This window comes from Zonotrichia leucophrys, chromosome 9 (genome assembly GCF_028769735.1).
Source record: "Zonotrichia leucophrys gambelii isolate GWCS_2022_RI chromosome 9, RI_Zleu_2.0, whole genome shotgun sequence".
NCBI classification, from domain to species: domain Eukaryota; kingdom Metazoa; phylum Chordata; class Aves; order Passeriformes; family Passerellidae; genus Zonotrichia; species Zonotrichia leucophrys.
This window is the reverse complement of record NC_088179.1, coordinates 9,525,752-9,553,186: the sequence shown is the minus strand read 5'-3', so window position 1 is coordinate 9,553,186 and position 27,435 is coordinate 9,525,752. Positions and strand designations below refer to the sequence as shown.

The 27,435-nt window shown below is 39.4% G+C and overlaps 1 long non-coding RNA gene across 6 annotated transcripts in view; it reads left to right on the top strand.

Moving 5' to 3' along the window:
- The window catches only part of LOC135451910 (uncharacterized), a 113,537-nt gene that overhangs the window by 17,047 nt on the left and 69,055 nt on the right, over positions 1-27,435 (top strand). For 4 of the 6 annotated variants that reach the window (XR_010441474.1, XR_010441477.1, XR_010441475.1 and 1 more), the window contains exons 3-5: positions 23,188-23,304; positions 23,832-23,984; positions 27,212-27,360. This is a non-coding gene — a long non-coding RNA (uncharacterized LOC135451910). The remainder of the gene's footprint in view (positions 1-23,187; positions 23,305-23,831; positions 23,985-27,211; positions 27,361-27,435) is intronic. The other 2 variants (XR_010441476.1, XR_010441473.1) reach the window with 2 other exon arrangements.

Sequence of the window (27,435 nt, the reverse complement as noted above, 5' to 3'; positions counted from 1 at the left end):
GAATTCAGATGCTAGATGCTATCCCATAGGGAAAGGTGTTTTATCTTAGGTCTTTGAGTAAAAAAATATAAGCTATTTGCTACCAATAATAACTAAGGGAAAGAAATCATGTTTAGGCTTATTCTGACTTTGTAAAAAGCAGGTTTGGTGAACTGTGCCTCCCAGTGACCCCTTAGTCAGGGGACTGGAATCTGTCTGCACTGTTCCCTTCTGTCTTACACTCCAGCCAGCGACAGAAGATATTTAATTATACATGGGATTTTAAAAAGTCTGGCACTGAATGGCTTTGAAATGCTGCCAATAATGATGTTCCTAAATAATATTCTTACTGCTTCAGAGATGAAAAGTACTGGAGTGCTAGCAGCTACCTTTTCATTTATCTGTGACTGGCAGAAGCTGTTTTAAATAGGTAGAATGTAGTCAGAAATCAGTGTGCTACATCTAAAATGCTTTTTTTGACCTGAATAGCATTCTGTTGGTAAACAACAAAACATTGTATCTGGAATTGCCTGTGGTACTTCCAGTAGCCACAATCTTGCTTCTGTTGGTGTTTGCTGTGCATCCCCCCAGGTCCTGGAGGGCTCTTTGGGGGTGGTGATCCAGTAGTCCTGGTGTAGCAATTCTTTTAGTGAGCAGCTCTCCAGGCACAGAGGAGCAGGTGCAAGCAGGATTTTGGTACCTGATGCAGAGGGAAGGTGTCTTGTGTGAGCAAGTTCCTTGAATGCTCCCCTGTTCAGTTGCACCTTCATGGTTGGTATGGTCTATTCTATCCTAAAATCTCTTATCCATAGTAGGAATCCTGTTATTCTCTAATGCTCCTTCTGAAGTTGTGCTCATCACTTTTATAGAATTACAGCTTCAGTTTCATATTAGGTGATTTTTTTCCCCCCTTAATGTAGTCACTAAAAAAAAAAAAATCAGTGTTGGTTCCCATGAGATTATCCTTAAACTGTTCTGATCCAGGAAATGGTTGCAGTTGAAGAAAAACAAGTCAGGACTGGAGTGCTGATTAGAGAGCCAGCTCAGATGGTGTGAGATACTGCTGGTGCATCCTTCCATCCTTAGGAATTGTAGACTCCTGGATACAAACTGGAATATGATATAGAATACTTGGGCTCAGATTGTTCTGTGCTTGCTTGAGCTTGGGAATGTGAACTTGGATTTCCTGTGACAACTGTGATGGTTCCAACCAGTGGCAAATTGGTTTTTTTTGAAGCATTTAGTTCCTTAGCTTTTATTAAAATCCCCTGACTGCTGTAACTTCTATCATCCATCCCTTCCTCCAATCCAACAAAAACCCCTAATCCCAAACCAAACAACTTTTTATGTAGGAAAAGGGGTAGGGGCACTTGAGCTGAAACAAATGTTTTCATCTTGCATGACATTTAGAATAAATGAAGTTTTGGGACTGATGTGAAATACTTCTGGTTCTTCATCCGGTGAGCCGTGACATCAATTATTCACACAGGGGTTTTTAATTTCTGCTGTGTTAGAAAGCAGGCATTTTATGGGAAGTTTTATGTTAACTTTTGGCTTCTGAGAACTATGGACAAGAATGAAGTCTACCTGATCTCTCTGGCAGAGAGAAGGAATAATTTATACACAGTAAAAAAGCCATGGGAGAGGTAAGTGTCTCCCCTTCCCAACGAGTCTCTGCTGTGCCTGCCTGCCTGTAGATGTTGGTATGGAGTGACTGAGGTTTGAGTGGGGAAGGGGGTCTGTGTTTTATGTTTGTGCACAATAGAGCAGAAAACAGCCCTGCACAGAGCAGGTGCTTTAGAAGATGTGAATGGCTCCTAGGAATGGTAGCTGGGCATCCATCAAGTCCCCAGGGTGAAAGTAGGAAAGGAGCAGGAAACACTTGAAAATATTGGCAGTTACAACAGTCAGAGAGCAGCCGAGTCTTATTCCTTGAAGTGTATTTAAGTTGTATCCAGAAAATCCTTCCCTCACCCTGGTAGCCTTATCTGGAGAAAAATTCTCATGTTTTAATCAACTTTAGACTCCCTTTTGTGTCCTTAGAAAGCTGATATATGGTTTCGGAGTAACTAAAATTTTTTTTAATATTTTCTTTAATGTGTTTGTGTGGGATTAATTATGGGAATTTCAGATTTTTCTCCAGATCTGAATATAACAGTTTTCCAGAACTCAGTGTGGTCAGGTGGCAAGTCCTACTGCTCATGCTGAATCCCCATGTCCTATCGTGTACAGAACAGACAGGACCTCTGCCTCTGTGTTTTATAAGCCTTTCTTGTTCAGATCTTCAGGCTGGTTAGCAAAGTTACTACAGTGATGTGATTCCCATACCTCCTTACCTCAGTACATTTCCAACAGCTCTGCAGCAAGCAGGAAACTTCAGCTGTGTACAGCCTTCCTGTCAAGGGGCCACTGAGGGGGATGCCAAAGACTTTTTCTCGGCTTTCCATGTGAATGCAGGGTCTCTTACCAAATTCCACAGCAGTCCTGTGTGTTATTCTCCATGAAATTGCTGAATTACAGGTCTGACAAAACAGACTTCCATCTGTGGCTGTGTGTTGAGAAGCTGGATGACGTACTGGATACTGTAACATAGGAAACACCATATAAATGGGCTTACTGATAGGGTGAGAACATAGCAAACTGCCTTTTTTTTTGATGTTTGACACTTAACTTTACCATTCTAGATGCAGTTTTTTTATCTAATCCCCAGAAGTTTACTGGAAGACATTGAGTTGAATGTTTGTGATAGGTTTCTTAGTTATCAACCCTGCTGAGTTTTCCATGCTACATATGATGGATTATTATGCAATTCCCATTAACAATTTTCAAGTTAGCATGTATTTTTGTTGTGTCTATCTACATGTTTAGAAAGTTATGCATAATTTATAATTATGCTAAGAGAAATAAGCTTAGTAGGCTTTGAAAAAGGGTTAAGCATTTATAAGTGTAATAAGATAACCTAGAGTTAAGTTAGAAAGGATTAAAACCATGAGATCTAAATCCCTATGCCTCAGGGTATAATTGATGGAGTTTAAAGAGGAATTTCCCTGATGGGTAAATTAGTCTATAATTGCCCCCATAGGGACTCCCTCCTTAAACATCTGATACTGGTGTCAGTCAATACCATGTTTGATGGACCTTCAAACTAATTCAGGATGGCAACTCTCATAGTAACTAGCACAGTGCTGTGGTGTATATCATGTTCCTTCCTGGCAGTGTAAACCACTATTAACTGTTTAGCAGTAGTGTGTTTTACTAATATGTTACATCTTGTGTGATATGTTACAGTATGTAATAAATAGTAAATGTAATTGCTGGTACTGTGTATTGGTTCTTTGATTTGAGCTTTACAAGAAGTGATGTCTCTCCCCTACAGTGGAATTAAGTGATGTATTTCAGAAGAAAACTTTCAATTTTAGAGTTTTAAGCAGTAGTAAAGGGGCTCTGAGTCCTGACCACCTGTGGAGACCATAGAAAGACAAACTAAGGACGGCATTCCTCTTGTTGCCACTCTGACTCACATGAAGCTTCCGTGGGTTTTGTGACAGGCCCTCAGGCAGAAAAGCAAGTTAAATATGTAGGTAGGCAGGGACTGAACACCTCCCTCACCTCTGAGGCATTTTGGATGTGTTGAAGAAGGGGGATCATAGGACTGAGGCTCCACAGATTAGACCCAAGCCACTTCTCAGGAGACTTGTGTAACTCCAGAAGAGTGACAGTGGCAGCTGAGTAAAATATTTAGACAACAGAAGAGGTTTTTTCCTTTCTGTTCAGTGATCTAAGAAGTAATCTGCTGGATGCTTCTCCAGCCACTCTTGAGAAATGACTGTCAGTGTAGAGGAACTGTTGCCCTTTGAATATGTGGTATTCTTAGTGAGAGTTATGGTACTGCACATGACCTGCTCATAAGTAATAATTCCTCAGATTTGATGTGCATTAATGATAAACTAACACTACCACTAAGAAACCATAAACCAACCACACACACCAACAGCAATAACAAAAAAATCATTCAGACTTTCCCTGCCTACAGATTCAGTTTCCCATACAGTATGTGGAGTAATTTTATTGCTGGAGTTTTGGCTAATTCTCATGCTAATTGTGTATTGCTGATTTGGGAGTCAAATTCTCTCTGGGGGCTGAGAACGCTGTTAAATGCAAACCTGCAGGAGCTGTGTGTAAGGCCCCTGCTTCACAGTCTCTGTGTCCTGGCAGTAGAGACTATGCTTTAGAACATTTACCCTCTTTTGTAAATGATGTCAAGTCCATACCTTGAGCATTTTTTACTTTTAATTTAGCTATATAATATTCTTAAGAAATGGGCTTAGTTAAAATGTTCCTAAAAATGTTCTGATTTCAATCTAAATACTTCTTTGCTCTGAGGGAGTAATTCAAGAGATCTTTGGATTCATTCCTCAGAACAGATTAATTATATTACAAGAAGGACTATAGTGCAATGCAGAAGTACTTCAGGACCAGCGCTAGCCATTGTTTGAACCATAGCAGTGTGTGGTGACAGGACACACACCTCTGTTGCCCTGCTGAGCAAATACCAGATGGGGCAAGTAGGAGAATGCCACTGCTTTGGATGATGGAGCCCCAGCCAGGTGGTGCAAGAAGACTGAAGGTTAAAGGAGACAAAGGGAATGGGGAAATAGGCATGTGGGGACAGGTGAGGAGCTTGGCTGGAGGGTGAAAGAACCCTGGAGACAAGGATACCTAGTACATAATCAGAACAAAACATGCATGTTCCTTAAAAACAGTGGCTTTTGTATCCTTTTATTTTCAGTATTCATGGTTCCTGTTTCATTTAATATTTACATAATAATGTTTGCTTTTGCATTCACTTAATACAGGGTTGTCCTATGGGAATTTTTTAATATGAATTTTCTCTTTCCAATTAACAAACAGTGCAATGGATTTGCTCCTCAAGTTTTTAGGTGAAAATATGATAGAACAATCTCTGAAAGTTCTCACCAGTGCATTTTCTCATTCACACATGAATTTATGGAAGTGTGGAATGTGTGCTACTGAGTTTTTGCTACAGACATTAGAAACAAAAGCAAGGTTGGAGTGGCCTGCAAGGGTTCAGGAACATTTTTATACTGTGAGTTGCCTTTGTCAGCCAACAGCCTGCACAGGGACAGCAATCAAGTCTGGTATTGCTGAATGCTGGCTGTACCTGGCTCAAAGCATAAGCTCTTCTCAGGGCCACAGGGAAACTCAGTGATGGTGTCAGGTGAGTTTTGTTTCTGGACATGAATTCTTATGAATGTAGAATTATGAGCAGCAGAAAAAGCAGTCTTGTTTTTACTTAAAATTATGGATCTGACAACTGGAAGACAACGCAGAGCTGGTTAGAATGAAGAGAATGGGTGTATCTGCAGCTGGTCTGGTACCTTCTGCTTTTGCAGTTTCCTCCATTTTGCTGCCTCCATCAATCATGATTGTTTTATGTAAGAGATAATTTTTTGAAGATGAGCTTCAAAATTAATACACGGAGTCTGCTCCTACTAATGAACATTTGGTATTAGGCAAGGAGGAATATGAAGCTGCACAACAAACTGTGTGGCTACATCTCGCCTATAAAGCCTCAGTCATCTGGTAGCAATGCCAGAGTTTTGGGCTACAATGATGTCTAGGTTCCACTTTCTGTGTAAAACTGACATCGGCCAAGCAAAACTATAAAATTCATGTAGCTCTAGAATTTGGGTAATGCTGGTGAAAGATGTTTTTGGAGAGTGTCCTTGAACTATGATCTTGGCAATGTGGGGAAAGAACAGAGCCCTCTCCCAAATACTCACTGTCCATCTTGCCTTGCCTGCAGGTCTAGCAAATGAGATCAGGCCTCTACACATCAAATCTTGCCACAGTAAATAATTCAGTGTATTAGAATGCAACAAGGATGTAAACATCTGCTGACAGATAGCTAGAAAATCAGTTTCTGTAGGGAAAGCCAAGAAACTTGGAGAAACTGTCTCCAGGTAAATTTTCTTGGAAAAAAAAACTTGTGTTGCCCTTCCCCTTTGCCCCCATGCATTAAAAAATAAAATATGAAATGCGTTAAGGGTTATTGAGCACTCTGGGTTTTAGTAATTTACCACAGGTGTTGCTGTAATTTTGATGCATGGGGCAAAGTCAGACTGTCCAATGACTGTCAGGCCCTGGCTTTGTGGAGTGCGGGTCCTGTGCTACTGCTCTGGGTAACAACATAAATCATGTTGGTTGACTTAGATATTTTGTGTTTTTCTCTTATATTGCTCTGGGCTCACATTTGGTTTTGACCAAAACTTGTATCTTCCCAGTTTTGATTTTTAGAGCCTTGTGTTTTCATGCTGGGCAGTGACTATGCTGCAGGTCAGAAGCCATGGGGAGGTTTGGCACAGTTTGTCACTGCCTGTGGGGACTGGAGCACCTACAGGGGTCAGTGACTTGGGAGGGAGGGATGGTGGGGGGAAGGATGTGTGGGCTTGTGAATTCTGTCTGCCATGGGATGTATGGCTTGTGTTGATTAAGACTGGAAGAATTGACTTGTGTTATAGTTGAGTGGTTTTTCAGGCTACTCTGCTCATCATCATGTTTGTCAGCCTGACAAACTGTGTCTGCTAGATTCACTTCTGAATTCTCCTGGACTTGCTCTTCTCTTCAAACTTTGTACCTAGACAAGACCCCTTTGATTGGTCTGGTTGTCTTGAAATGAGATTCCATTGGTAAAATAGAACCAAACTTTATTTTTGTAACTCTTGCCTGAAGTGTTAATTAAGTCTTTAAGAAGTAAATATGAGTAGCTCTACTGGCATGTCTGGGGCAAGAAAAAGTTGAAAATAAGCTCAATTATTTAGTGTCTGGTAGCTTTCACATCTGGCACCTAAACAGCTCCTTTGGCTCCAGTCATGTTTTTAGTAGATACAAAAGCTGTCTCTGACGTAGTCAGTGATTTTGACCAGATAATTTAAGGTTTGACATGGTAACAGTGGTGTCAGGCAGAACCTTAATCTTATTTCTAATACAAAAATCCCCCAGTGGCCTCTCTAGTAAACACCAATGAAAAGGCTATCATTTTCTTCTGCTTCAGTGTTATCTTAAAGACTTCCACTGTGATCATCCAATGACCTTGCCAATTCCTACTTAGAGTATTTCACTAGAGGAAAAAACCTCTAAACAAAAACAAAATCAGCTTCTATTAGTTGATATGCTTTTAGCATGTGGCTTCTCAAAACTCTGTGCCCCTCTGTGTAGCATCTTAGCCTGTGAGTTGTTTTCTACTGGTCAGAATGTCTTTTGAGATATGTATTTACTTCTAAGTTATGATTGGTTTAATTCCCATCTGGTTTAAATTTTTTTTAAAAACCTTTGTTGCAGGTTATTTGTTCTGAATCCTATGTTGTTTTATGATAGGTAAGCAGGAAATGGATCTTTCTAATTGGTGTAGGAATACCTGTGAGTTCTCTGTAGGAACACCAGTTTAAATGTTATAATAGAAGCCCAGAACAAATTAATAACTCATGCCACCTGTAGCCTCTAGAGATTCCTCAGCCATTTTAACAATTTATATTTTCCTTTAATTTCCTTACAACAACCTTCACTACTTAGGATATGTTTTTTTAATTTGATGAGTGTTTTACAGGATAAGTGTATCTTTGATAGAGCAGTGTTGCATGTGTGTAGAAATGTATACTGCTTGTTGAGTGAGATTCACTTCTGTGTTCTGACACTCCCTCAACTCTCCATGAGTTTGAATTCCCCTCAAATATTGATGAAATCCTCTTGGTGCCATGAAGATTTCCTGAAATAATGGCCAGATAATTCTCTGCCCCCATTACACCCTTTCAAAGATTGCTTTATAACTTTTAGGTTCACCACATCATAGAAATTTTTACTTACTAAGAAAATGTTTTCTCTATTCTAGCTCGTGTTTTTTGCATACCAGTTTAGTGGTATTTTTTTAAGCTGAATTTGTTGCATGTCCTTTTATTTTTCATCTTTAATTTTTCATAGTTGCTTATCCCCTTTGGAATTACTGTGCTGGATGACAGAGCCCGCAGGGAACAGGCTTCCCCGGGCCTGTGCATTCCCCTTGTCTGGGGCATTACATGAGCACAAGTGAAGGGTGAATTTGGCACCTGATGTGGGTGAGTTGTACTTGACTCACTAAGTATTTAGGTGGGAGCTTATGCAACATCAAACCAGCTATGCTCTTGATTTAGTAAATCAAAGAGTTTTCTGGTTAGGACAGTCTGGCCTAGAGCCTTAAAAAAAAGATGTGATAAGGTTCAAGTATTTACTTTTCACAGGGTAAATTAGTATTTTTTTAAAGTAGAATACTTTAACAATATAATAAAGGAAACTCAAACACAGACTGCTAGATCTTGATGAGAATGTAAATTGACTTGTTCTGCTTGGTGGAAAAGCCCCCTGACCCAAAACATGTCATTCCATCTGTCAGTATGTAGGCACCAGAGGAAAAGATAAATGAATGCTGTGGCTTTAGAGGAGTTACTTTTGGAATTGTTTATGTAGCACCTAATCTGTACCCTGGTTGAAAAGATAAAGTTTTTAACTTTACATCAGAGGTAAATATTTTCTTAAGTCAAAAGAAGGTAAATAAAATATTATGGAAAACTGTGCCTTGATTCTGTTTTTACTTCTGTTAGTCATCAAAGAAAGGCAGAACAACAAAATGGTATTACACTTTGGTTCATCATACTCCATTGTCTTGCTTGTAGGCATCTTTCAATGGAGCTGATATGGAACAGCTTTATGCTTTTCCAGTGTCTTGCTGATGGTGTTCAATGTTGATTGTTTATGTGATGCATCCTACCTTTTGTTCAAGACATTTCATTTCCTTTTAAAAAAAGTCATGAAATAAATTTAAAAAGGCCATTTAGGAAATACTTCAAATATATTCTGCTGCACTTAGCAAAGACATTGAACAAACACTTGGATAAAATATTGCCTCTATCATGAAGAATTTGTTTTTACAGAAATTAGATAATTTAAATTTATTTTTTCTAAAATGTATAAATTAAATTTTCCTTGCTTTTTTTGTGACAATCTTCCACAAAAGAGAGAGAAATGTGTTCAGTTCTGGTGGAGTTTCTCAAAACAGCTGAATCTCAATGTACATGATTTTCTCTATTAATTCCTGTTATTACACAAAAATTGTACTCCAAAATGGTTTTACTTAACCACTTTGTACAAACATTTATTTTACTGAGATTTTGTCCTGCAGGTTATGTAATATCACAGGCATTCATGGCTGTTTACAGGACAAACATGCTGTCATTCTATCCTTGGAGGCTAAACCCCAATATTTACATGAACTGTGATGGAATAATGAACAAAGGTATAGCTCATTTTTGAGGAGAATAGCATACCAGCTGTGGCCTTGAGACTTAGAGCTTAATCCTGCCACTTTCTTATAGTTGGACTCCAGTTTAAAACAGAGTGTATCTTCTAAATGGTTGTTTGGAAGGAGATTCAGGCTTGAATTATCAAGCTACAAGGCTTAGAAGTATTTTAGTGAGTAGATTGTGGAGGTTATCTTAGCCCGTGTTCAGCACTAGACTAAAATATTCAAACAGTCATTTTGCAGCCTTGGCAGAGTTTTTGTTTGGCCTACAGCTACCTAAAACTCTGTAAAGTTTTATCTTACAAGACCTACAGGATCTTCAGATATACTTCAGGATTGCACTTCAGCATGGAGATTTTGTTTAAAAACTGCATTGGATTTTGGCAGTTGTTTAGTGGCTTCCAATAGAAGCATTGGTGCTTCCTTGCATTTTTCTTAATTCAGTATCACAATTTTAGCCTCACCTTGCAGAGAAATATTATGAAAACAGAGTTCAAGGGAGGAAGTGTAACTGCTGGTTTAACAGGTGGTTCTAAGTGGAAAAAACATGTAGCTCTGTAATCTGTGTTCCTATCCTGTAAGCTGTGCAGCAAGAACATGTTAGTGGAGTTGGATGGATTTTACTGTTGTCTCTAAAGGGGTCTGAACAGAAATTTTATTCCAGATCTTTTTAAACAGTTATAGGAGGTTCTCTTACTTATGTCTCTTTCAAAAACTTCACTCATCTCATTTTACTCCAGGAATAATGGATCCATTCACCAACATCCCTTTATAAATGAGTAAAAAAGTTAACCAGATATTTGTGGAAAATATTATAGTATAGAGGGCTTCATGGTCAGTTCTAATATTCCTTTAGTTCTTCTCTTAATGCATCAAGCTTGCAGCATTTCTGAAATACAATCACCTGCTTTTCTGAAGAACTGTTTCTAGTACCTGATTGCATTTAAGTGTGTCCATATGAATGTATGAGCATTCATTGAAAATTTTATAGCCTCATATTGCTAAGACTCTTTCCTCCAATAAATAACTTCAGAATTTTCCTGGATAACTTCACAGGTTATATTCAGGGAACTTTGATTTAAAATTTTAGACTAAGCCAGGAATTTGAATGTAATCTGTGCAGTAGCAATGCTTCTCTTGCTGCATGCTTACATTTACTTTTTCTATCACTTGTGCAGGTCTTTGCTATTCAGTGAAGCATGTTGAGCATGCTAAAGGTTAACCCCAGGAATAAATGTGTTGCTGAATAAGGGAGATGATCTGAACTGCTGCCAGAATTTTGTAATTTGCAAATCCACCCTTTACCTGTGGTACTGATTTTATCATAGGATAGAACTAAAAATAGCTCTCTCAGAAGGGAATATCCACTCTTTCATCTGCTCTAATGTAATTGCTTCAAGAACAAGTACTACTTTCTGCAGGTTGATGACCATCCCACAGGTAATGAATTGTTAGTGGCTTCAATCCCTACTGGGCACCTAAGGCTTCCACACAAGTACCACAGAATATTCTAATGGGCACCCAGAGGGCACTATTCACTGGGCACTAAAAAGAAACTCTGAAATAGTTTGATCCTTTCTCTCCATGTTTTTAGGCAGCTTGTGATGATTGTGCTCCTTTTGTGGGCATGTAGCATTTCTTGCCATTTGAGTTTGCAGTTTAAAACTGTTATCAAAAGGATGGGAAAGAAAACATGACTTCTAAGGCCATAGTTGTTCCCTGTCCATCACAGCAAACTAATTAGTGTATTTCCATCCCCTTTGGAATGTGCTGTTCAGGTGATTTTTCTTTTTTTTTGCCTTTAAAAATAATTGCTTTCATGAATATGCAAGGTTTGGTCTTTAACTGCTGAGGCCCCATTACAAAGTTCAGATACTTTTTCACTCTAAATATCCATTTTGCTTATCAACATCTTGTATGCAGTTTGTCAGTTCATATTATTCATCAACCAAATTTGCATATGATATTAGTTTAAAAAGCCCACAACAAGAAGTCCCCTAGGATTCTCACATGAATGTTAAAGCAAATGTGATGCATCTGAGAGGATGCATTTTGAAGTGGTAAAGTCTAATTTTAATTACAGTGAGAGTGTATCCTGATATTTTTCCCCACTTGGACTTAATATGTATTTATAAAATGTGAAATAAAAGGTTTAAATTAGGCACACAGGTTTCTACCTTCACAAAATGAGGTTAAATGTTGTTGTTCCATGTGTGGATACCCCTATTTTGTTCCTTGTGCTGTGAAATTGTCTTAAATCATTTCTTATGTGTGCTGGGAAATCTCTGAAGATGGAGCAAAACCAGATTTGCCTTGGTGACCCAGCAACATTTTAAGCAAGACAATGGAAAGAGCCTATCCTGGAGTCTCTACGGGCAGCAGCCTGGTTCTTGATGATGTTTTCTCTGTGAGTAGTGAGATCAAAGGTGATTTGTGACCTTCCACAAAGACCAGAAAGCAGTCTGGGTCTGGCAACATCAGTGTCCAACAAGCTCAAACTGAAGTTCAAAAGCTAAAATGGAGCCCTATCTGCAATTTTTTCTGGTTTAGGTAGAAGAGGAAGAAGCTGAAAAATCTGGCTTCCCTTGCTTCCTGCTTAGGAAACCTGGGGTAGAACTCATTGAGGTGTTTTCCTTTGTCACAAATAGCAGAAAGAAAGGGCTAAATATCTTTCTAACCTCTGCAGTCAGTGACCTCAAGATTTATTTTATGTGGTTGTCATAGGTTCATGGTGAATTCTGTTCTGTCCATGCCAGGTATATCTTTTACAGCTGTCTTTGTGATACTGGGTTTTGTTTGGTCTAGAATCCTTACTAACAAAGGAATAATGTAACAAATACTTGGAATTTTTGTCCCTGCTGTTTACTAGATTAATTTTTTTATTGAGTCTCCAGACACATCTGTCTAGCCCTGCTAAAGTGCAGTGTTTATAGTATGGCTGCAATTCTCATATTTTTGTGGCTTCTGTTTTGCAAATAGGGTGACACTGGTAGCTCATATGCAGTTTTCAAGTAATAATGTTACTCTGTGTGCATTCCAGCAAGTCTGGCCAAGTGTATTTCCTCTGTGAGATCACAGACTACTGTGCACAGCCTTCACTTCCTTCTTCAACTTGCTTTTATTTCTTTGTTTCTTCTGTTTTTAAAAAACTTTGTGTATTTAGTTTCTTAATTGCTGCTGATCACCACATTTTTTAATGTATGTACTGTCCTTGTTTTTTCTGCTGCAGATAAAATGAAATTTCAATTGCTGCAGATGTTGCTTCCTTCTGGATTGACTTTGAGTAGTGGCTGTCTCTTTACTGCTCTAGATGTATAGGCCAGAATCTGACTGTTATAAAAATGGCATTCTTTTTTTAAATAAAGTGTTCTACTAATATCAAATTGAAAAGCAAAACTGTTTGATCAACGTTTTTGTTGATCAATGAAATTTCCATATCCTAGTTATTGTGATTTTGGACAAAAACATTTGACTTTTGTTTGTTGATAGCCAGATACTTTTTGCTCTCTTGTTTATTTCTCTTAAGTGGTGTATGTTGGGAGGGAAACTGTAGCATATTGTCATTATTCAGGCAAATTCCTAAAATCTAATGCTTTCAGTTTTGTGCAAATAATTTTCATTTTGCGTGTTTTTCTCTGAAAGTCTGCTGTATGTATGAAAGCATTGTAAAGTGTCCTTGTTGTGTGAAGTTAACAAAACAATTATTTTCAACATTGAAAAATACCATGGTTTATGCAAGATCTTAGGAGGTGTGTAATGTAGTGTTTGAGAACTGGCTGCAGATTTGAGATAAGGTGGATCAATTTACCACTTGAGTGTGGATTTGCTGTTTGGATGAGGGCTGCTTCTGCTTCATTTTCGTTACTGCAGTGTGTTTACAGTGACACAGGGTGCTGTGATTAATGTTTGCCAGGTGCTCTAATACTGCTGTGAAGGGAGACATCTAAATATTAGCAGTATCCAACTGAGTACCAGCGTGTCTGAAAATCAGAGAATCTGATTGTAGAACAATGTTCAATGACTCTGAGCATGAGTATACAATAATGTGCCAACAGAAGAAGCATCTTCACCTTTGATAAACCCCTCAAAAATGAGATTTTATCATATTTAAAGGGATAATGGTAACTGTACTTATCTATATCATATCTGTCTTGATAATTCCCAATCATCTCTTGGTCTGAGGGTCCCCCAGGTTAATCTGCACATAGCAACAAAAGATACACCTCAATTTCGGTGAACACTGGCCATGACAGTCAAGCAAAAGGAACCTATATGCTTCACTAATATTTATGCCCCTCTCACATCTGCTCCAGATCAAGTCCCCAGCTGAATGTAGGGCTGGTGATATTGGCCTTGGGTAAGTGATGAAAGTCAAGGTCATTCACCTGCTCCTGTCTCAGTCCTCTGTGTGCAAATACCTGTAGAGTATAGGAGATCCTTTTCCAACCTAGACCCTTTCAGTGCTCCAGAACACAGGTTTGCTAAATGTTGTAGAAATTATCAGAGTGCATTTCTAATAGGAGAATGCAATTTTTCTGTATTAAGTCTATGTTCTGGACCAGGAAATCATTAAAACTTTGAGGAAGCAAAATGGGCTCCTAGTATGTGTTTAAAAAAACCCCAAAAGATAAATTGGTAGCTCTGGCAATACCTGTCTCAGTAATTAGCTTAGAAAATATTCCTGTGAATATTAGCTGCAGCAGAGACTTGCTAGATTAAATCTGAATTGTTAAATGTCCTGGAAAATGGAGGGGGAAAAATTCTGTTGTCTTAACATGCCCTTGGATGTATTTAACAGCTTTTACTGTTGTGAATTGCTTCTAGAAGGCCAAATGACATGCCCAGGTATTTCCTTAAGAGCTTTTTCAGTTTCCTGAGTCTGGCATTTTGTAGCAGCATTGCTCCAAGGATTTAATTGGTCTCCCTTTTTTATATCTGGCAATTCTCTCCATAAGTTCAAACTTTTTGTTTGCATTACCTCCCACTCTCAGTAACAGGAGATGTATATCTGCAAATACTTTTATTTTTTAATTTTATTTTGTTTTTACTCCATTACTGCATGTTAAACTACTTGTGAGACTCCAGAGCCACTCGGACCATTTCTTTACCCTGGTGCTAACTAATGTTGTGCTCTTTGGCTGTGAAAATTTCACATTTGGGCAGAATAACTTGGCAGAATTTTCAAGCATGTTGACTGTGCTCATATTCAACTGTGAAAGTAATCTCACACAGGGAGGCATGGTTTCATGTCTGCTCTGGGACCTGCAACTATCAGCACCTGTTTATACCTAAGGAAAAACTTGAACAAGTCAGCACGGTTCTTCACGGGCTCAGTGTTAAATCCTGTGGTGGCAATGCCCAAAGCTGCAGCTTTGAACACAACCTTCTCTCTGAAAATGCTTCTCAGATTTGTTCTTAATTAATGTCTTCAAAGTTGAAGTTTGCCACTTTCTCAGTGAGCTCGTTTTGCTTAGGAGTCTGCCACTTAGCTCAGTAACATTAAACGCTGCTGCCAGAAGCTGATTGATTGCTGCTTTCCATGAAGTTGGACACAGGCCACCCAGTGGGTGATACTTTTGCACTTTTCCATGTTCCTCTATTTCTGGCTCCTTGATGATAATTTCTTGTCTACTTCTCTAGGTCTGTGCAGAGCTACTGGAGCTACACAGATTAAACCCTCATTAGATTGGCTCCTTTATATATTCCTCACCTCTGGATCCTTCTAAACTTGTATGCTGCATTCCTAAAGGTTTATTTTTCTCCTTTTTATTTTAACCACAGTACTTTTCAAAGCTGTACAACAGAAAAGAAATATGCTGCCAAGTGGAATGCAATGCTCTGTGAATGGCATAGAGAATATGGGACCTGTGGGGTCTCATATGCATTTCTGCAAAACAGCAACAGCAGCAATCAGGCATGTCCTGCAGCTTCTTCCAGCTTCTCTGGGGATGGTCTATGAGCTTTCCATCTCAAAGACTTTTTTCAAGGTTTCTACCTTTTCTGTTACAATTTTCTCTTAAACAGTATGCCTGTATGATAAAAATGGAGGATGAGTTGCCTTTATCTCTCATGGAGCTTTGTATAGGAACAACTTTGCCTTTGGGGAAAAGTTCCATCTGGATGGTGAGTGCAGTTAGAGATTGTTCATTTGCATGCTAGAAATCAGTTTCACTGAATATTTTATTGTCCATCTTAATATTCCAGGAAGAGTAAGAGATTGATGAGGGTCCTGTCTCTCACTGTATGGACAAGCTGGATGCCACATGGGTGTTGCTTTAAAAATACCTGAAAAGACTTCAAATGAAAACTTAGATTCTTTAGCCTGTGCTCCAAAGGCCATGTCTTCTATTAAAAAGCCCAGAGGAGGCTCCTGTCATTAGAGGCAGTAAGCTTAACAAATTTATTCATATGTTCATAGGAACAAAACAGCACCAGAAAGCTATAAATTCATGAGTTTTAGAGAACTCACTACGATGAGGGTGGAAGTGATCACGGTAAACTACATCTGAATGCAGTATTCTGTTTCTACTCCTTTAAATTGACTTGGCAAAGATATGTGATATTCACTATTAGGATAAAATTATGTGAAGCAGCTGCACTGACTGAAGATTAATTATCCTTTACGCTGCTGACATTAACCCTACCTGTCATCAGGGCAACGGGAGGAGTTGCCTGCTCATCATGTCATTTTGTGAACACATTTACTGCCACGATGTTATTTTAAATTATCATAAAACATGAGTGAAAATGGAGACTGTCACTTGTGGTTTTCTATCAACACTTTATGATGATCAAATCTTAGATTTTTAAAACAGAGGGAAAATTCTAGTAGTCATCAGTTAGACTTTGGGATTCCTACAGGGCATGTACACCTTTGATAACCTGTAAGTGACTTACTGAGGTGAACCTGAGATTGTGTCATAAAAAATCCCCAAGCCCAGAAAGCTTACTCTGCTTTCTATAGAAATACAAATAAATAACTGGTGTGCCTTGAAGAGATTAGTATGTCTTGCTGGTTTCATTGAAAGACTGCTTTAGTTTCATTTTTCTATTTATATGTTCCAATAATAATAATGAGGTAAATACTTACCCCCAGGGCTGGACTGCCCTAACAGAAACCAGGACCTGGCCCAATGTGAGGCACAGAGCTGCCCAGTGGGTCTGCTGTCATGCACTCTGGTGAGGTGAGTGTCTGTCAGTCTCTGGCTGTACTGTCTGGCTCCAGACCTCTGAGAAAATGTGTGGGTTGTGGGAGCTCTGCTAGTGAAAGGTGTCATGCTGGCAGCCTGCGGGTGGAGAGTCCTGGGCCTCTGCCAGCCCGGTGACATAATATATTGAGGAATGCTATTCTGATTCTGTGCTGTGGGGAGAGTGTCCAGGGCATATCTCCACATACAGGGAGTGGGGAGGCCAAAAAGGGCTCTCTAAGCTTTGTTGAGACCTCCATTGCAGGACATGGTGTTTTTGTGTCTAAAAATTCACCACAAATTTCTAGAGGTCAACACACTGGAAGGGTGGAATTCCATCCAGAGGGGTTAGGCTTGAATGGTGGGTCTGTGCAAACCTCCTGAAGTTCAACAAGGCCCAGAGCAAGGTCTGGCACCTGGGTGGAGGCAGTCCCAAATACAGAGTCTTGGTAGAGCATGGATTGAGAGCAGCCCTGGGGGAAGAACTAGAGGGTGTTGATTGATGAGAAAGTCAAGGTGACCTGGCAATGTGCCCTTGCAGCCCAGAAAGCCAACAGCATCCTGGGCTTCATCAAAAGCAGCATCACCTGCTGATCAAGGGAGAGGATTCTGCTGCTGTTGTCTTGTGAGATCCAACCTGGATTTCTGGTTGGATCAGCTGGATTTCAGCTTTGACAGGGAGAAGATGGGTGAGAAGGGTGGGGACCTGTTAGAGTGAGTCTAGGGGTGGATCAGGAAAGATGCTTGGAGGGCTGGAGCAGCTCTCCTGTGTAGGCAGGCTGGGGGAGTTGAAATTGTTCAGCCTGGAGAAGATGAGGCTCTGGGGAGAACTTAGAGAACCTTGCAGTATCTAAAGAGGGTTCCCACAGAGCTGGGGAGAGACTTTTTTTATGGCCATGTAGTGACAGGACCACGTCTAACAGGCTTAAAGGGACAGAGGGTAGATTTCACTTACATATTAGCTAGAAATCCTTTACTGTGAACAGAGAGACACTGGCACAAGTTACCCAGAGAAGCTGTGGGTGCCTCATCCCTGGAAGTGTTCAAGGCCAGGTTGGATGGGGCTTTGCACAGCTTCATCTAGTGCAAAGTGTCCCTTCCATTAGCAAGGAGTTTGGGACTAGCTGGTCTTTGAGTCCCCTTCCAACCCAAACCATTCTAGGAACATTTTATAATCCCATAGAATTTTCAGTAGGAAGTGGGAAAGTGGCAGTGGTAATATGAAATGAACACATAAGCTCTCTATATCAAAGTAATGCTAAATTTTCAGCTCCTCTGTCAATTTTAACACAATTTTGGGGCATTTTTCACTGCTAAATCTCCATGTGGGATGTTAGAAAAGTCATGGGCTTTCAAATTTGTGCACTAAAACTTCTCCCTGTAAAGAGAAGAAAAACATTGTTTTGTAAAGAAATTGCATTTTTAACTTATGACAGGCTGGAGTAGCCCATTCCCTAGTTTGCAACAGTGAGCTAATTAGAATATGGAAACCATGAAGAAATATAAAGTGTTAACTTGATTAAATTGGAAATGGGGCCCACCTGTTCATCTAAATATAAGTGACTCTGCAATATGACCCGACAGTCGTCAGAGGTGGGTGAAGCCAGCAGAAGCTTCCACTGCGCCCTGGCTTGGGCCGGGCTCTCTGTCCATGAATGAGGGCAAGCCAAGGAAGGGAGAAGCCTGCAGGAATGTCTTGGCACTGCTTCCTGGCTCCCACAGTGACCTTAGATACATATCACTTTATGTAATATTTTTTTCAAATGTGTATAGTCAGCTCTAACAGCTTGTTGATCCCAGCTAAGCTCTTTGGCTTGGCTCTGCTGTCAAATGTTCTTGTTTGCCTGGGTCTAGTAAGGCTGTGTGGCTTGAAGCTAGGGGAGCTTCCTAAATATTATGGAAATAAACTCAAAAACTCCATTGTGATCACTTGTTGAAACAGGTCTTAGTGCACCAGGATTCCCTGATCCTGAGGAGCTAAATGACTTTGACTTGGTGCAAAACTTCGCCAAGCAAATCTGCCTCCAGATCTTATCCAGTGCTAGAGGTGTCTTACAGAAGTTCCTTTAAATAACTTCACACCATCCTTTTCAATAGAATTGAATCTGCATAATCCACGTGAAATCTTTTGACTTGGACGTTGAATCTCAATTCTTCTCTGCTTAGTGGGTGACAGTCACCATCCCAGTACTGCTAATTAGCTCTTTGAGTCCTGACACCAAACTTCTGTGGATGGCATATCTGCCAAATGCATCTCAAAGCAAAGCTTTGAAGTGCTCGTGGTAATTCCACACATTGCTCTCAGCCACCTCTACTGTGCTGCTGTCCTGCAGGTATTTTCCTCTGCTCTGCTGCTTGTTCCCTGAAAGACAGGCTTATTTCTTCTTGTGCCTAACATGCATTTTTTGTAGGGCTACCAAGTGTTAAATATATGCTTTGGTGCAGAAATGTTATGTTCCTGCTGTAACTCTGCCTCACTGCAGTGATCCTCCCTTACTTGATCTTGAGCCTGTTAGGGTGCACTGGCCAGCAGCTTCTTTTTTGAATATGCTTTATTTCCTTTCCCAGGAGTCCTAATTTGAAGAAGCAGCCCACCTTCTAATGATAATCTAGAGCTTGACTGTTGCTTGCAATTAATGGTGTGTTGACATTGAAAATCTGTCTTCACTCCAATTTTATACATTTTATTTATATACATCATATATTGCATTTGTTGCTGAATTAAAAACTGTGTTCCTAATGACTTCCATGGCAATTTTGAAATAGCTGTCTATATTGCATAAATAACAAGCTTTTCAGCTCACAAGTGATTTACATCTTCCCAAGTTGCATGATTCCTTTGTTAGGCTTATTAAAAATTCTCAAAGGGCACTTTATTTTTACCTCCCTTCCCTTTCCCTGCCATTGTATCTGTAATTCAGTGCTCTCAGAAGCCACAGGGGAATGGCAACCCTTCACAAGCAGCCAGGCTGACAATAAGTAGTGCTGGCTCCAAGTCCTACCCCTGTGCCTTTGCTACAATTACACCTTGCCTCTGCTTTGCAGTATCCTGCTTGTTTGTTCCTGGACCTCTTCTAAACAGGAATTAAGGGTGTAAAAATGAATTGTGCAAGAACTCTCCTTTGTAGTGATTTTATGCTGTGGGGAACTCTGTTAGAGATTAGCTTTTTGGGCCATAAAACTTCTTTCAAATCTCTTAAGCTGGATGTGAATTCCAGTTTCCTGAGGTAAATAAATACAACTTTCCAATCCTGTTCCATCCACCTGCCAAAACTGGGTCTATAAGGGCAGCCAAAATATATTATTGGTTTACACTGGTGTGAATCTTCGGACGTTAAAGGTTGAATCTGTGTAACTGAGAGTGGAATTTGGCTTGTGGCCTTGGTATCCTACATGGCATGGGTGAAAGCATACAGTTGAGAGCAGAGATAAGTGTTCTCAAGGTGGGGGCTGGTGGGGGAAGTGATGGGAAAAAAAGGTGCTAAAAAAGGCTGTATACAGGCATGTGCGCATAGGAGTTTGTGTAAATCCTCTGACTGCTTATTTCTCCTTTGCTTATTAATAAATCTGCATGAACTCCTTATATTAAATAAAATATATTTGTATTTTTAGGTTTGAGTTATCACGTCCTTCCAGCAGGATAACAATGCTTTTTGGAAGTCTTTGACAGTATGTGCATGAAAGCCAGTATGTTAATGTTTTTCTGTAACATGGTGAATGTTTGGGTGTCACCTTTGCCAGTTTGTGCAGTGTGAATCCCCATTTGGTAGTGGTTAGAACTGAGGCTGTATTACAATAGAGAGTTGTGAGAAGTAACTGTTGCTTTTCCTCTTTCTTGCTGACTTTTTTGTTCTTATGTTCCCTTTTTTGGTTTTTACTATGACATCTTTAGATGATCTCATAATCTTTTCAGCAGAATGCTTCTCTGTTCCACCAAGGAAATCCAGTAGCTTTTTTTTTAAATGTAATTTTAGATAATGTTAGAAACTACGAGTTTGAAAAACTTAATTAAGCAAAAATTATAATAATGGTTTCTTAAAGAAAAAATATTTTGGCTATGGAAAGAACTTTTGTGTATAGAAACAATTCAAAGAAACAATTCTGCTTTATTCTGGAGAAAATAGAGAATAATAGGAATGGCCACTTAATGATCATTTTAGTGAAGTAAATTCAGCTTTCACTCGCCCTGTTTTAAGTATGAAGCAACTCCATTGAACCAAAAGGAATTGAGATCTATGTGCTCATAGTCTCTTTGCTGTTGCCTTTCTTTACACATTTACTGGTGACTTTGTCACAAAGCTCAGCAATTTTGAATAATGTCCATGGGAAGAGAGGCTTGTTCTAAACTATAATGTAAGAGGGCATCCAGGGCCAAAGTGGTTATCTGTGTGTTGAGTACTGTTTGTCAGAGCACCAAAGTTCTTTGATAGGCAGGAGAGTGATACCTAATATAGTAACTGGAGTAGGTTCTTGGCCCAGTGCAGGAAGGTTTGCATTGTGCATGTGGAAGTCACTTGAAATCCGTGGAGTCTTTCATAAGTGGACTGAAAACCATTTCTCTCACCTTTGTCCAGCATCGAAGATTAGAGTCAGTCTCAAGGTTTTAAAAATATGAATTGTGATTTCACATGGTGAAAACTCCTGCTTTTATTTTAGCCTTGAATTTTTGTCGTTTGGTATTTGGAAAGTAATTACTTTCATTAAGGCTTTTTTTCTGAATCTTTGCTGGTACAAAAATCTGTCTTTAAGTCTGAAATTCATTTCCTCAAAAATGTTATTAGGGTGTTTCTGGATTTGTGGGTGTTTGGATCAGATTGTTAATAAATTTGCCTTAGAGGCTGTTTTACTTTCCTTTGGGACTTCAGAATTTGGGATTGTTATTTGATATTTCCTGTCTGACTCTGAAAGAGGGCAGGAAACTGAAAACAGAAGGGAATACTTGAGGGAACAGCTGTCCTAATGGTCCCACAGGATTTCCTCGGAAAACCTGGCTGTCCAGACTCTGAGATGGATGAACATCTTCTGTCATCTGAGTCTGCCTAACAAAAATGGTGAATTGTGTTGGGGAACAGCAAAAGCTGGATAATTCTGTTAGAAAAGAGGAAGAAAAAGAAAGGCTAGGTCAGAGCACCAAAGTTGGCTTCAGCTCTGCGTTTCAAAGGCTACTGTGCAAAGACTTTCTAAAGTTCTGCCTCCAGTCCCTGGTGTGTTACAGGACATGTGCAAGAAGAGTGGCTTTTTCTGTTGGTTTGGGGTTTTTTTGCTCTTGTTTTGTTTTTTTTTTTTTTCCCTTGAACTTCTATGCAAATTTTATGCAGTGCTGTAGTCCTGTGCTTTTTGAGGGAAAAGTTCACATTTCAGTGGACACAGAGCTACTGAGTAGGCAAAGGTCTGGCTACATTAAAGATTTAACTACTGGGACCTTGATTTTATTTCTTGATAGACGTAAAAAATTAAAACAACACAGAAGTGACTCCTGCATGCATTATATTCCTCTCCTTATCTGTGAAGCTGATGTCAAGACCTAACCATTCTGTAGTGTTACACATAGAAGGAAAAAAGCCCAAGTGTGCTATTTTTTCATCAGCATGAGCTTTTGTCTTAGGTGAGTAGTGAGTGAAATCTGAAGATATGAGGATTGATATGCATTTGATCAGTACATGGCTAGTAACACAATTCTGGCTTATACTATGGAGCAGGGTGCCAGGATGGGCCTCACTGGCATGAGGAATCCTGCCCTGGGGAAGGCTGATGTCTCTGCAGCTCAAGGCTCCAGCCCAGGGAAGGTGCCGGGCAGTGGCCAGAGGAGTAAGAAGGGGATGTGAGAAAGTGCTGGTCCCCAGGCTGTCCTGGGGCTGGTGGCACACAGCAGTAACTTGATCTCTGGGGAATGGGGCTTGTTTGAGAGCTGGTACTGTTGAAAAGTTACACACACACTGCTTCAGCTGGAAAAATACATCAAGACACTCATAGCAATGATTACTAGAAAAACTTTACATTCACCCCCTTACTAGTTTATGCAGACAAAAAAAATTGTTTTTGGAGAGGAGATCAGATTTAAAAAGTAAGAAAGGATATAGGAGACCTTGTTTCAATATCTACTGAGTAATCATCACCCTATAACTTATTGTGGGAGTTATAAAACCTGTGTTTCTGGAGGACATGAAGAGCAGCAGAGGTAGTGTGAAGTGTTATGATGTTTTGAATTGTCTGACTAGTATAGATTTTTAGTTTTATTTTCTTAACTGATGGTTTCTCTGGTATTAAGGCTCAATTTAAATATGGTGTAGTGTCTATGAAGTCACTTAAGAAAATCTGTAGATTTATAAAACCTCTTAGTTTATACAGGAGAAACTTCATTGTTTTGCACTGTGACTGAAGATAGTGGTGTGTATTAAATGATGAGTAGGACAACATGAGAATCAGGAGAATGAACTCCAAGTAGCCTGTGATCTTAATGGAAAAACTGTGGGGCATGTGCAACACTACTCACAGGTTTCCTTTGTTAAGCTTTGTATTGTAATGGATACCTGGTGCCAAGGAAACTGGCGGCTGCTGCCTCCACAGGATCAACTCCCAACTAATAAGTGAGCCCCTTCATTTTCCTTCTGTGGGGTTTTTTTTTCCTTCCAGCTCTGTTCTCTCCTTGTATTTTCCTTTTTTCTTTAGCTGTTGAGATAAATGAGAGCATGAAGTATGCCGAAAAAGTATACCAAGCAAACTTGAAACTTCTGGACTAACTGTTTACGGGGTCAGGCTCTGCTTTCATGTATAACTCATACTCAGGTATGAAATGCTAAATGGCTTTGTGTAAGAATCCTACTATTGCTAAAACCAGGGAAAGCGTTGGTGTGTCTTCTTTGGTTATAAAATTGTCTTGTCTTCTCAACTTTCTGGTAAGTTCAGTAAAGTGTTCACCAGGTAACGCAGCTGCAGGGAAAGCTCTCCTAAGCTTGTGAAGCTGATAATTTGTCTTTTAGAAAAGCATTATGACAAATGATAAGGTAAGCTCCATGTCACTGCTTGCAAAATTTGAATTGCTGCAAGCAAAGCATCCAGCAGAGCTGCTGAATAGGATGGTGTAAGACTTGGCACTGCTGGTTTTTGCAAGTTTTGCCAGACTCTTCTGTGACTTTTCTTCCTATGATATGAATTTTGTCTTTTGCAACTCTCTTAGAAATAAATGGGAAATTAAGTAGTGAGCAATGTTTTAGCTGCCTTTAGGCTGCTGAGCTGCTAGGCAACAAAAATAACTTTTGAAGTAACTCCTTTAAAATAATCACAAATATTTAAACTTTTTTGTCTTGTTTTAGATTTCGGGATAAGGCAAGGAAGAAGAGAGAGAGAATCTAAGCCTCTTCTCACAACCATATAATCTGCATTCATCTGTTACTTTCTTTTAAATTAAGGGGACTATGGCACTACCTTGGACAAAATGTCTAAGTACCTAGGTGGCTAAGAATTTGGTGAGAAAAATATTTAATTTAATTCATTGTATAGAAGCAGTTACTGCATGCAAAGAACCATAATCCATGAGGGCAGTTCTGGTACCAGGCTTAAATATCTTTTGCCAAAACTGTCATTGTTTGCACAGGTATTTTCTCTAGATATTGACATGATATAATTAAGCAATAAATCACTATTGTTTGTAATTGAGTTGAAAAGTTTATTGTTGAAAAAAGGGATAGAATTTTTTTAATGGAGAAAGCTTTTTGGATGTATATTGCAGCTGAGATTGAGTTTGTTAGTTGAGATCAAAAACTTTTAGTAGCAAATTTAAGTATTCAGGAGTTCAAAATAATACATGAATTATTCTTAAACAGATTACTTTAATTTTTCATAAACTTTTCATCGTGAATGCAAATGCACATACATGAATTTGTACATTCTGTCCAACTTGTCATTAGTATAAAAGATTATGCTGCTGGCAAGGTAACTTTTCCCTGCAGCTGGAATACAATAAGGGTTTTATTTGTTTGTGACATGAATTTTGACTGATTCCTGGGATCCAGTTTAATGACTGAATTCTGAATCTCTTGGTACTGTAAAGAGTCTAATCTATAACATCCCCTCTAAAACAAAACCAAGGTTAAGAATAGGAAACTTTCTAACTATTTTCTGTTTTAAGTCAGCATCCTAAATATCTAGTTGGCTCAGGGAATTGTTAGTGTAGTTGCTTTCACCTGTAAGTGACCAGTGTGAATATTACTAGGCTTGATAACATCTAAAAACTGTTGGCGTGTGTGGAGTAAATTAGGAAATCTCAGCTTTTCTTGGACAGAGACGTGTGGTGCAGGAGCTGTTTTCACAACTGGCAGTTCTGTTGCCATTTGTGTTGCACAGAGTGGATGAAAACAAGCACCCTGCTGGCCTCTGGACGGCATTCCTTGAGTCAGGCCTTAAAGGCTTCAGTGAGGGAGTAGTGTGAGCTCCCCCTGTTTTGTACCGATTTGGGAATCTCCACCTCTAAGGCTCTGGTTAGGCATATGTCACATGATACCTAAGCCAGGGATTCCCTTTCCCTGATGGAGTATTCCAGCAAGGGAATCATATGGATCCAGGAGGTCAAATACTTAAAGCAAAGGCCAGAGCTTTTGGCAGATTAGGCTTTTTGCAAAGGCAGCTGATTTTGTTTCCTTCCTGGTACTCATGGTTGGCTGGCACCCCCTCTTCCCTGGGAGCACCAGTAACATGAAGTAGACACTCCTGTGCTTTTAGATCCAGTGTCCATCAAAGCTGGTAGCACTGGCAGTCAAGGCCCTTGGTTTCTCAGCCTGCTAGTATTTTTAGGAAGCTGATGGAATTTGGCTTGTCATCTAATGCGCTGATGCTTTGCCAAATACCAGGTCCCCTGACCGGCCACCCAAGTCCCTCTACCAACTGTCACCCTGCCCTGCAGAAGGTGCAATGCCATGGCGTCAGCCTCTCAATGAAGGATTAACAGCCTCTGCCAGCATGCTCTGATTAAACACTATATACGCAACAGCTGGGAAAAATTCATCAATCACACAATGTTTATTATCGGAATTAAAACACCTTATAACTAATGCATGGATTTGCATTGATTAGCATATCCTGGAAGGAACAAGTGGTGCCAGCTCCATGTGTCTGGGCATTTTGAATGTTTGTATCACTTGTACTGTCACCCATCTGCCTCTGGTTTGTGAACTATACTTAAAAGGTTGATCAGCTTTGCAGCTAGTCAGGGTCAACATCTGTAGAACTGTGATGCTGAACACTACACAAGGAATTCTAAATTTGCTTTGTTTCATGATCTGTGGTATATTTGTGTTTGTCAATCTTTCAGGCATGTGAACAGGACTCTTGATTTAGTCACACTTGAGCAAATCAGTAGCAATGCAGCAAATACTAGATTAGTTTCAAAGACTTATAACCATGGTTAGTTTATAAACTAAACTCAGTTTATTTCTCTGAGCATTATGCTGTCTAATGTGCCAGTAGTGCAGTGTCCTTTTGTAATATGGGGTGGCTATGTGGCAGTCAAACCACTGGAAAACTTAATATATGAAACACTTTCTGAGCTTTTGAAGATGGTCATGTAAAAATATGCTTATGTGCACTTACACTTGCATATATTCAATGGCTTTTTTTTTTAATAAGCGAAACATCTTTGCCTGATTCAGAAGCAAATTTTTCTATTTCTGTCAACATTTACAAGGGCTTCAGTAACATGAATACAGATAGAGTTCTGAAGCACTTGATCCATGTGTTCATGCCTACTACAAGGTCTGAGGTCTCACTTAAGCCCTCCGAACTTTTGGTGTTCTTCCTAGAACCATTATAGGCAAACTTTAATGTTAGAGCTCTAATACAACATCCTTCTCCAAGGCATGAAACTGAAGATGCAGAAAAGAGCAAGCAAGAGAAGTTAGTTTCCAGGTTCTGAACCTCAGGGTCTTCAGTGCTCATGAAATGATACTTAGAGAATCATGTGCTTGGCAAGCTAGTAGTAATTACTTTTCCTCATCTGAAAAAAAAAAAAGGCTTGAAAATACTGAGTGACACTGATAGAGTTTGAAAAATATATTGATAGGTATGCTCACAAAAATCAGGCTACTTGTGAATGAGAAAAATTGTATTGTTTTAATAAAATTTAAAAAAATGTTATCCAGTCCTGGAATACTTTTATGGCACAGTAAGCACTGGATTTGTTTGTCTGTGGTAGGATCTCATTCTACCTTTTAGCACAGCAGACATATGGTCATTGTGGAGGAAGTCTGCTGGATCTATTTTAAGTCATAAAATTAAAACCTAATATAAGGTGTAGGGATCTGCACCTAAATATCTGACTCCTGAAAGATAAGATTACCAGCCAACACTTTATGGCTGGAGTAGAAACTGTTTTGGTTGGTATTTTAAATTAACTTTTAGGTCAAGCCTTGAATGTTGCCCACAGTGTGCAGACATTTGAGGAGGCATTATAACAAATTCTCACTACTATATAGTTAAGAAAAATAACAGTTTTAATTAGTAAGTCTAACCTCTCATTCAAGATGTGAAGACAATAAATGTGTCTAGAGAAGAGCAAAGCAGAATTTATTATTTATCTCACCTAATGACTTGGCATTCATGACAGCAGGTGTTCATGAGGGAGTTCAGGAAGTTGAGGAACCCTTCCTCAAAGGGGTATGGGGAACAGAGTTAATTCACCATGTTCTCTTTCTTTTGACAGGTCCTTTGCTATCCTTTGAGCATGGCCCAGACCTCTGAGAATACCAAGAAGAAAAAGAATAATTCCAATGAGTATTTCAGAGATTCTGCTGTCAGATGCTTTTCTGCTTTTACACGGGCTCAATCCTGACACGACTGACTTCAGTAAAGGTAAGAAGATATACTTGTGTTGGTTTTTTTTTTCTCATGAACAAACTGAATGTGTCATTAGATTTGCCAGAAAGT